This window comes from Thalassophryne amazonica, chromosome 17 (genome assembly GCF_902500255.1).
Source record: "Thalassophryne amazonica chromosome 17, fThaAma1.1, whole genome shotgun sequence".
In the NCBI taxonomy this organism is placed as follows: Eukaryota; Metazoa; Chordata; class Actinopteri; order Batrachoidiformes; family Batrachoididae; genus Thalassophryne; species Thalassophryne amazonica.
In genome coordinates this window covers 30,909,093-30,919,576 of record NC_047119.1, presented here as the reverse complement: position 1 = coordinate 30,919,576, position 10,484 = coordinate 30,909,093, and the positions used below count along the sequence as shown (strand labels likewise).

The window sequence follows — 10,484 nt, the reverse complement described above, 5'->3', positions numbered from 1 at the left end:
CACCCTGGCTGCTCCTGTGAGGCGGCTGCGCCCTCTGGTGCCTGGAGCCCGCACTCCAGGCAGGGCGCCCTCTGGTGGTGGGCCAGCAGTACCTCCTCTTCTGGCGGCCCACACAACAAATCTTGGATGAATTCATGCACTAAGAGTTCACAATATTTCCAAATGTGAAGCCTTTTTCCTGAATTCAAAGGCATTCCAGGAAGCTGATTAGAGATTTGCTTGTCACTTTTTTGATGTGCAATTTTTATTTTAAATGCTAGAAATCTAATTCTGTATGCAGCAGTATTCATCCACCAGACATATTTTGAGTATAGTGACAATAAAGGCAATTTATCTTATTGTTTATGCAAGGCCTTTCTTCTTTATGATCCAAGGGGTAATCTTAGGGTAAGCCCCAAATTCAAGTACCTTGGAGCCTTGTTCACGAGAGAACAATGGAGCGTGAGATTGGCCGGAGAATAGGCGTAGCAGGGGCGGTATTGCATTCGCTCTACCGTACTGTTGCAACGAAAAGGGAGCTGAGCCAAAACGTGAAGCTCTCGATCTATACTGGTCAATCTTCTTTCCTACTCTCACCTATGGTCATGAGGGTTGGGTGATGACCGAAAGAACTAGATTGCGTGTACAAGCAATCGAAATGGGCTTTCTTAGAGGGCGTCTCCCTTAGAGATAGGGTAGGGTGAGAAGCTCGGTCATTAGTGGGGAGCTTGGAGTAGAGCTGCTGCTCCTTCATGTTGAAAGGAGCCAACTGAGGTGGTTCGGGCATCTGGTAAGGATGCCCCTGGGCACCTCCCTAGGGAGGTGTTCCAGATACGTCCATCTGGGAGAAGACCCTGTGGAAGACCCAAGACTAGGTGGAAAGGTTATATCTCCATCCTCGCATGGGAATGCCTCGGTATCCTCCAGTCAGAGGTGGTTAATGTGTCCCGGGAAAGTCTGGGGTCTCTACTGGAGTTGTTGAAATAAGCGGTTGAAGATGAGTGAGTGAGTGAAGATAAGCTTAGATCAGATGAAGCCCTCCCTGAAAAAAAAGCAGCTGCTGTTCCTTGACTGGTCACCTCCATCATGTCAAAACTGTAATACAGTCAGTAGTTTCAGCTTCTCCCTTTGTTACTCAGGGTCACCACGGCAGCTTTATTATGGATCTGCATGTTGATTTGGTACAAGTTTTACAGCAGATTGCCCCTAATATGGAGAACTTGTGGTCATGAACTCAGAACCTTCTGCTCCATGAGCAAGTACACTTACCACTTTACTCCCGCGCTGTCCTCAAGCATCCAAAAACAGAAAAAGAATTGTTCAGATTATTAAAACTTCCAGAGGTCATGGTAGTTCACAGTTTGTCACAAGTGGTGGTCATGTTCCATCTGCAAATTCAGTCTAAAACAGCACGTTGAGACAGGGGACCACAAGATGGTTTCTCCAATCCTCCGCAACCATCAGTGAAGAGTCTAGAAACCAGGCTTCAAATAGAGAACGAGAGAGCAGAATCAGAGTTAACAGACCTTCTACTCCTGGAAAGTGAACACAGTATATCTCAACAAGAATCATATGAAATTTGACACAATTTTTGGGGCAAATTGGTTCAGAGAACTTTCATTTGTGGTGGCTCCTGCAGAACATGTGTTTCCATCTCCCCTCTGCCCTTATGGATCTCTGGTTTTTACAGTCCCCATATTGATTTGACACAAGATTTGATATACATGAGATACCCTTCCTGATGCTAATCCAGATCAACAAATAGAAATAACTTTAAACTCTCACATTCTACATGGACCAGCTCTGCTTCACTTCTGAGATCTGAAAGGAGTGTGCTCATAACGACAAGATTATGTGCATATGTGATGTACTGAAATATGTTTTGACAATTTCAGCAATATTTTACATTGTGATAAGACATATAGATAGATAGATAGATAGATAGATAGATAGATAGATAGATAGATAGATAGATAGATAGATAGATAGATAGATAGATAGATAGATAGATAGATAGATAGATAGATAGATAGATAGATAGATAGATAGATAGATAGATAGATAGATAGATAGATAGATAGATAGATAGATAGAATGATTGATTTGTTGTTGACTTGTATTGATCTCCCTCAGGGAAACTGAGGTTCCAGCAGCATTGTATAGCAGCACACAGGGTAAGAAGCACACAGAGCATCAAAGTGAAAGTTAAAAAAAAAAAAACAGTGTGAATATAATATACAGTACTGTGCAAAAGTTTGAGGCATCCTGGAATTAAATAAAAGTAACATTTGATTACCAGCTTTTTATTGGCATGTCAATGCAAAATCAGTTTTAACAAAAGCAAATATGTGAGTTATATCTTTATTCCATAATAGTAAATGCATTGCATCTCAAGAAGCAGACAGAGTATCCAGAAAGTATTCACAGTGCTGCACTTTTCCAACATTTTTTATGTTACCGTGCATTTCCATGTGACTCGCAGTATAGTCTTGGGTTACTTTTCAAGTTATTTTTTTGTGTACCTCCCACACATATTCATTTTAAGACACCATTTCTTGCATGCATGTCCCAGTTGACAGAAAGTGTGAAATGACATAAACAAAAAGTAAGATAAATCTTTAATTAGTCTTTTAATTACTTCTAATTACAGCATGACTCACATTACACCAAAAGTCCCTTGTTTCCTAAAAAAATGTTAATTTATATCTAGAAAACTGAAAATACAAGGGAGACACTAAAAAAATAAAATAAAAAATCTTGCCCATTTTCCCATTCACCATGGAACTGCCCAACATCCTTATTCCAAACTGGATGAAATTCATTATTTTCCTCAAAATTTTACACACAATACCCCATAATGACAACTTGAATTTTTATTTTTATTTTTGAAGTTCAAAATTGAGCTCAGTTGCATCCTGTTTCCACTGATCATTCTTAAAATGTTTCTGCAGCTTAATTGGAGTCCACCTGGGGTAAATTCAGTTGATTGGACATTATTCGGAAAGGCACACACCTGTCTACAAAGAAGGTCCTACAGTTGACAGTGCATGTCAGAGCACAAACCAAGCATGAAGTCAAAGGAATTGTCTATAGACCTCAGAGACAGGATTGTCCTGAGGCACAAATCTGGGGAAGGGTACAGAAACATTTCTGCTGCTTTGATGGTCCCAATGAGCAGAGTGACCTCCATCATTCATAAATTGAAGAAGTTCGTATCCACCAGGACTCTTCCTCGAGCTGGCCGCCCGTCTAAAGTGAACGATCAGGGGAGAAGGGCCTTAGTCAGGGAGGTGACCAAGAACCCGATGGTCACTCTGTCAGAGCTCCAGTTTTCTTCTGTGGAGAGAGGAGGACCTTCCAGAAGGACTAAAACCAGATGAACAAATAGAACTTTAAATTCTGACGTTCATCAAAGTGAAACAGGCACATGTTCCCAACCAGTCTGGACCAAATCTGCTTCTAAGATCTGAAAGGAGTGTGCTCAGAACGACAATATTACATGCATATGTAACACACTAAAGGGTATTTTAACAACTTCACAACTATTTTACACTGTAATATAATACTTATTATATTTAATGTGAATAACACATAATAGCTTACATACAATAGGTTTTTCTGTGAGAAGTTTGTATGTTCTTCCTGTGTTTGTGTGGGTTCTCTCCGGGTGCTCCCACAAAAGTCATGTAGGTTAGATGGATTGGAAACTTTAAATTGTCCGTGTGGGTGTGTGACTGTGTTTGTACCCTGCCTGATGCCCCCTGACTGAAGATGAGTGAGAGATGCTGATTCATTACAACCATAAGTCAGAATGCTCTTGTAAATTGGGACGGTCACTGAAAGCACTCTTAAAGCACTTATCTTCAAATTGTAGAAATCTTTCGCCTTTTACTGTTTTTTGATGTCCTGCAAGATGTGGGGCTTCAATTATTTGTTGCAAAAATAACTAACTAGCCGTTTTAATCTTGATATAATAGTTTTAATTTAGTTCATGACAACACCGACATTTAATTCATGTTCAGATTGCTTTTTGTAGAAGCTTGGACAACCTGATTAACTTTGGTGAAAATAAATAAATAAATAAATAAATAATAGTAAGCCGTTTTAATAATTAAATAAAGTTAATAAAGTTCTGTATAATCTAATCTAATGTTTATGAAGAAACCTCAAGCAGACCACTCAGAGGTGTGACCTTGTTGAGGGCATTCTAACGGTTACAAACAGTTACAAAAAAGTCACGTGTCAATGTCAGGTTACAAATTAACAGAGTGCAAAACAAAACAAAACAAACAAAAAACAATCAATTGTTAATGGAATGAAGTCCATCTCAGAGCTGAGCCCACAGAGTCTCAAGATCTTAATTCCTGTATTTATTTGTAAAAACACAACAGCAAAAACCTGCGTGTTTAACTCAAGTTTATGTCCTACAAACTCGAGCGTCCGACTCTTTGCCAACGTTGAACCGGAACGATGAACATTTGATCTTTTTTGTCTATTAAATCTTCAAGCGTGTCAATAGAATAAAAGTAGCGTTGTGGGAGGTTAAAAAAAAACAATCAAACGTTAACTTCACGTAAAACGTGTCATATGCATAGTTCATATTGATACATTTTCGCGAGAAGAAAAAGCCGAAGCTGAAACCGAGGAGTTTTTGTATGGGGGAAGAGGTGTGGTCACGTTTCCCATAATGCATTTGGGGCCTTTCAAAGTTAACTCAAAAACATTCACATTTACCGCGTAAACTATCGCAATTATAAGTATTGGGCGTCTTGATTAAATATATAAGTCACTTTGATTAATACTGAATTTTTGAGTATTTTAGCAATGTTGATTTGTCAAAACCATAATTGAGAATGCCCACGTGATGAATGGGTTGGTCAGCTAACGTTCGCGTTTTTAGTACTCTTGTTTCTCTTCAAATCGTATAAATCTTTCGCCTTTTACTAAAGATTTCCGTGGAGAGGAACAACAAGAGTTTCATTAAATTTTTTGATGCCCTGCGATTGTGGGGCTACCCAACGTTGTTAAATAAAAATAAGCAAATTTAAAAGTTACACATTTTAATACCTTGTTATGAAATTGTGCTGCTCAGTATTTACGGTTAAATGGTAAACAAATACACACATATTTATAGGTAGATAGATATTACATGAGAAACCTAAAAATGATTCATTATTTAAAAGGGAGGGTTGCAGAGACACAATTATAGCGTAAATGAATCACAGCATAGACCTTCTGCAGAATCATCTGAATCAAAATCACAAGGCCTGCTGTACTGTATAATATAAAAATCTTAATATTCTTCTCACATAAATCAAACTGTACCCTTGCTGCTGGGAAAGGCTCCAGCCACCCCGTGACCACGTGACCCTGAGTAAACAGTTGAAGTTGATTGATTATACAGTTTTGCATGAAGAGTACTTGCATAAATTTGGTTACCATTTTCAACCCGATATGTTATTGTTGATAAATATCAGTATGATATATTAGAATATTACATTTCCATGACATTTATGTATGAAATTCTTTTGGCTCAGAAGATCCACAAGGTGTTTTTGTATGGGGGGAGAGGTGTGGTCACGTTTCCCATAATGCATTTGGGGCCTTTCAAAGTTAACTCAAAAACATTCACATTTACCGCGTAAACTATGACAATTATAAGTATTGGGCGTCTTGATGAACTATATAAGACACTTTGATTAATACTGAATTTTTGAGTATTTTACCAATGTTGATTTGTCAAAACCATAATTGAGAATGCCCACGTGATGAATGGGTTGGTCAGCTAACGTTCGCGTTTTTAGTACTCTTGTTTCTCTTCAAATCGTATAAATCTTTCGCCTTTTACTAAAGATTTCCGTGGAGAGGAACAACAAGAGTTTCATTAAATTTTTTTATGCCCTGCGATTGTGGGGCTGCCCAACGTTGTTAAATAAAAATAAGCAAATTTAAAAATGTTACACACTTTGATATCTTGTTATGAAATTGTGCTGCTCAGTATTTACAGTTAAATGGTAAACAAATACACACATATTTATAGGTAGATAGATATTTCATGAGAAACCTAAAAATGATTCATTATTTAAAAGGGAGGGTTGCAGAGACACAATTATAGCGTAAATGAATCACAGCATAGACCTTCTGCAGAATCAATCATCAGAATCAAAATCACAAGGCCTGCTGTATTGTATAATATAAAAATCTTAATATTCTTCTCACATAAATCAAACTGTACCCTTGCTGCTGGGAAAGGCTCCAGCCACCCCGTGACCCCGTGACCCTGAGTAAACAGTTGAAGTTGATTGATTATACAGTTTTGCATGAAGAGTACTTGTGTAAATTTGGTTACCATTTTCAACCCGATGTGTTATTGTTGATAAATATCAATATGATATATTGGAATATTACATTTCCATGACATTTATGTATGAAATTCTTTTGGCTCAGAAGATCCACAAGGTGTTTTTGTATGGGGGGAGAGGTGTGGTCACGTTTCCCATAATGCATTTGGGGCTTTTCAAAGTTAGCTTAAAAACATTCACATTTACCGTGTCAAACTATGACAATTATAAGTATTGGGCATCTTGATGAAATATATAAGTCACTTTGATTAATACTGAATTTTTGAGTATTTTACCAATGTTGATTTGTTAAAACCATAATTGAGAATGCCCACGTGATGAATGGGTTGGGGTTGGTCAGCTAACCTACAAATCTTTAATACTCCTTGTTTCTCTTCAAATCGTATAAATCTTTCGCCTTTTACTAAAGATTTCCGTGGAGAGGAACAACAAGAGTTTCATTAAATTTTTTTATGCTCTGCGATTGTGGGGCTACCCAACGTTGTTAAAGAAAAAAAGGAACACACGCTAATAGCTTGCTATGAAATTGTGCTAGTCAGCATTTACAGTTAAACATAAACACAACACACACACATATTTATAAGTAGATAGATATTAAATGAGGAAACCTAAAAATGAATTCCTACTTAAAAGAGAGGGTTGCAGAATACACAATTATAACATAAATGAATCACAGCATAGACCTTCTGCAGAATCAATCATAAGAATCAAAATCACAATGCCTGCTGTATTGTATAATATAAAATCATAATATTCTTCTCACATAAATCAAACGGTACCATGACTGCCGGGAAAGGCTCCAGCCACCCCGTGACCCTGAGTAAACAGTTGAATTTGATTGATTATACAGTTTTGCATGAAGAGTACTGCATAAATTTGGTTACCATTTTCAACCCGATGTGTTATTGTTGATAAATATTCAGTATGATATATTGGAATGTTACATTTCCATGACATTTATGTATGAAATTCTTTGGCTCAGAAGATCCACAGGTGTTTTGTATGGGGGAAGAGGTGTGGTCACGTTTCCATAATGCATTTGGGGCCTTTCAAAGTTAACTCAAAAACATTCACATTTACCGCGTAAACTATGACAGTTATAAGTATTGGGCGTCTTGATGAAATATATAAGTCCCTTTGATTAATACTGAATTTTTGAGTATTTTACCAATGTTGATTTGTCAAAACCATAATTGAGAATGCCCACGTGATGAATGGGTTGGTCAGCTAACGTTCTCGTTTTAGTACTCTTGTTTCTCTTCAAATCGTATAAATCTTTCGCCTTTTACTAAAGATTCCGTGGAGAGGAACAACAAGAGTTTCATTAAATTTTTTGATGCCCTGCGATTGTGGGGCTGCCCAACGTTGTTAAAGAAAAATAAACAAATTTAAGAATATTACACACTTCGATACTTTATTATGAAATTGTGCTGCTCAGTATTTATAGTTAAATATAAACACAACACATATTTATAGGTAGATATTAAATGAGAAATCTAAAAATGATTCATATTTAAAAGAGAGGGTTGCAGAGACACAATTATAGCATAAATGAATCATAGACCTTCTGCAGAATCAATCATCAGAATCAAAATCACAATGCCTGCAGTATTGTATAATATAAAAATCATAATATTCTTCTCACATAAATCAAACTGTACCCTTGCTGGATGCCCGTCTGATGTAATTATGCATTTTCTATGATGAAAATGTTCTCTCTCTCTCACACACACACACACACACATACACACACACTGCTGAATTTCCCTACCCAACATGTCGCACGAAAATCTTGTGGAAACGAACTCGATGTCTTTCCTTTTTTTTTTTCTTTTTTTTTTTTTGAGACCTCCGACTTCCGGCCAATGAATTAAGAAGTTGTTCCGTCAAGGTATTTTTGTGTTTCTTTCATAAAGTAGAAGGGAAGCGGTGAACGTTGTTGTCGAGCATTTTATCTATATCTATATCTATATCTATATCTATATCTATACAAACGTGTTAACAAAAGAAAAGCAACGCTGTCGAAAGCTGGGTTAAAATAATCTTAAATCTATCATATATTGTGTTGATACTTTTCAGACTGCTGTTTGTTTCAAGTTTTCTTTCGCCACATGTAAGAGCCGTGGTCACGGTTAGTATATTCCCATCATGCATTTGGCGCATTTCATAGATAACTCACAAACTCTCACATTTGTCGCGTTCCTTATACATGCAAGCTACAAGTATTTTGCCTAATAATGATTTCTATTTTAAAGACATTGAATAACTATTTCATTGCTGTTGACTTGGCAAAACCATAAGTTAGAATGCTCAGGTCATGAATTGGACCAGTCGGCTCTGACGCTTTATTATTTAGTACACTCTTGTTTCTTTTCAAATCGTATAAATCTTTCGCCTTTTACTAAAGATTTCCGTGGAGAGAAACAGTAAGAGTTTTACCGAATTTTTTGTTGTCCCGCTAATACGGCGGGGCTCTCTTTATGTATAAAAAGTTAAATTTGTGTTACGAAGTTAAATGTAGTTTACAATTTTGTGTTACGGAGTACTGGACTTACTCAACTTTTATTTGCTGTTTATTTGGCCATCCGCCACTGGACTGCTTTTGCAGAAATCGCTTTTGACAGCAGAAAGTAGTTGTGACATTTGATCGTTTTTTTCTTGCGTGCGTGTTTACGGATTAATATGTGTAAAAGGAAACGCTCCTCTCAAATATTCACATCAAATTCTTTTAATTCCTTGTTGTAGAAGCTCAAAGGTAATTTTTTTTTTAATTTGGGAGAAGTGTTCGATAATACGACGGCGTTTAAGGGCCACATTGATTTTTCTTTTTTTTTTTTGTCGTAATTTTACGAGAATAAAGTTGTAATTTTAAGACTTCGAGAATAAAGTCGTAATTTTACGAGAATAAAGTTGTAATTTTAAGACTTCGAGAATAAAGTCGTAATATTACGAGAATAAAGCCGTAATTTTACGAGAAAAAAACTCGTAATATTACGAGAATAAAATCCTAATATTGCGAGAATAAATGAAGTCGTATTTTTATGAGAAAAAAAAAAAGTTTTCCGGTCGACACACAACAGCACAGCTAACGTAGGCTAACAATATCATGTGGAAGCAGCCATAGATTATTTATTTATTTATTTATTTTTTTGGAAACAGCCTAGAAGTAGTTAACGAAACTAAACAGTGCCTCAAACTTGGGTTTATGAACAAGCAAAACCGTTTCATATAAGTTTGACAGGAGTCATGGCGACTGTTTTGTGTGCTGTCAATGTTTCATTTCCGGAATCAAGCTTTTTTCTCTTTCGCGATTACGAGTTTTCTCGTAAAATTACGACTTTATTCTCGAAGTCTAAAAAAAAAAAAAAAAAATTCAATGTGGCCCTAAAACGCCGTCGTTGGTACGAAATTGTAAGAGCAAATATTCACTTGTACAGAAAGAGTAATTTCAGTTACAATGAAGCAGTGAATGTTAACTACACCATGTCAAAGCAGGTTTATTTTTTTATGCTTTTCTCCCATCAAAATGTGAATGATTTGGGCTTATTCTCTATCTATTTCATAAACTGTTTTTTATCATCTGCACAAGCATATTGTTTTATATTAAGGAGAACATTGCACACACCCCAGTTGAAATGAGAAATTGGTTGCCAGCACTGCACCTGCTTTGGCCCAGAAATCATATAAATACCAACATTACCTATTATTAAGCTGTCAAATGATAGAATATGGCAATTTTCAGTCAAAGTACATTATTTTTCAGCAGAAATGTGTTTTTTGTAACTAGAGTGACATACTGTAACGTCAGTCACATAATTATGCATTCAGTTTGATTTGGCAAGGAACGGCAGAATGACAGTTGCTTGCAACCTTAAAATATCCTATAATAAAAACAGTTGTTAACCCTGTATAGGTTGAAGACAAAGTTGCAATAAAATTTATGAATTTTCTTAATGGCTGTTCTTTTGTAAGTCAGTCAAGCCCATAGTATTGAGTACCACCAACTTGTACTAAGCACCAACAAAGTTTTCTTCCCCTACCAAGTAGAGCTTGTCCCTATTATGTCTTCCACAAGATAGGAACACTCGGGAGCTGTATATTTTAAGTCCTGGTCACTTCAGAAGGCCTGCTTCCTCCTTGAAT

General features: G+C 36.6%; 5 non-coding genes across 5 annotated transcripts; all 5 read left to right on the top strand.

Moving 5' to 3' along the window:
• Positions 1 to 4,878: 4,878 nt before the first annotated feature.
• LOC117530168 lies at positions 4,879 to 4,992 on the top strand. The gene has a single exon (XR_004566205.1). It is a non-coding gene; the product is annotated as a U5 spliceosomal RNA (small nuclear RNA).
• Positions 4,993 to 5,782: 790 nt separating this feature from the next.
• On the top strand, positions 5,783 to 5,896 carry LOC117530169. The gene has a single exon (XR_004566206.1). It is a non-coding gene; the product is annotated as a U5 spliceosomal RNA (small nuclear RNA).
• An 804-nt stretch (positions 5,897 to 6,700) lies between these two features.
• On the top strand, positions 6,701 to 6,814 carry LOC117530171. Its single transcript, XR_004566208.1, has one exon. It is a non-coding gene; the product is annotated as a U5 spliceosomal RNA (small nuclear RNA).
• Positions 6,815 to 7,585: 771 nt separating this feature from the next.
• Positions 7,586 to 7,698, top strand: LOC117530172. The gene has a single exon (XR_004566209.1). It is a non-coding gene; the product is annotated as a U5 spliceosomal RNA (small nuclear RNA).
• Positions 7,699 to 8,698: 1,000 nt separating this feature from the next.
• Positions 8,699 to 8,814, top strand: LOC117530170. Its single transcript, XR_004566207.1, has one exon. It is a non-coding gene; the product is annotated as a U5 spliceosomal RNA (small nuclear RNA).
• The last annotated feature ends 1,670 nt before the right edge of the window (positions 8,815 to 10,484 follow it).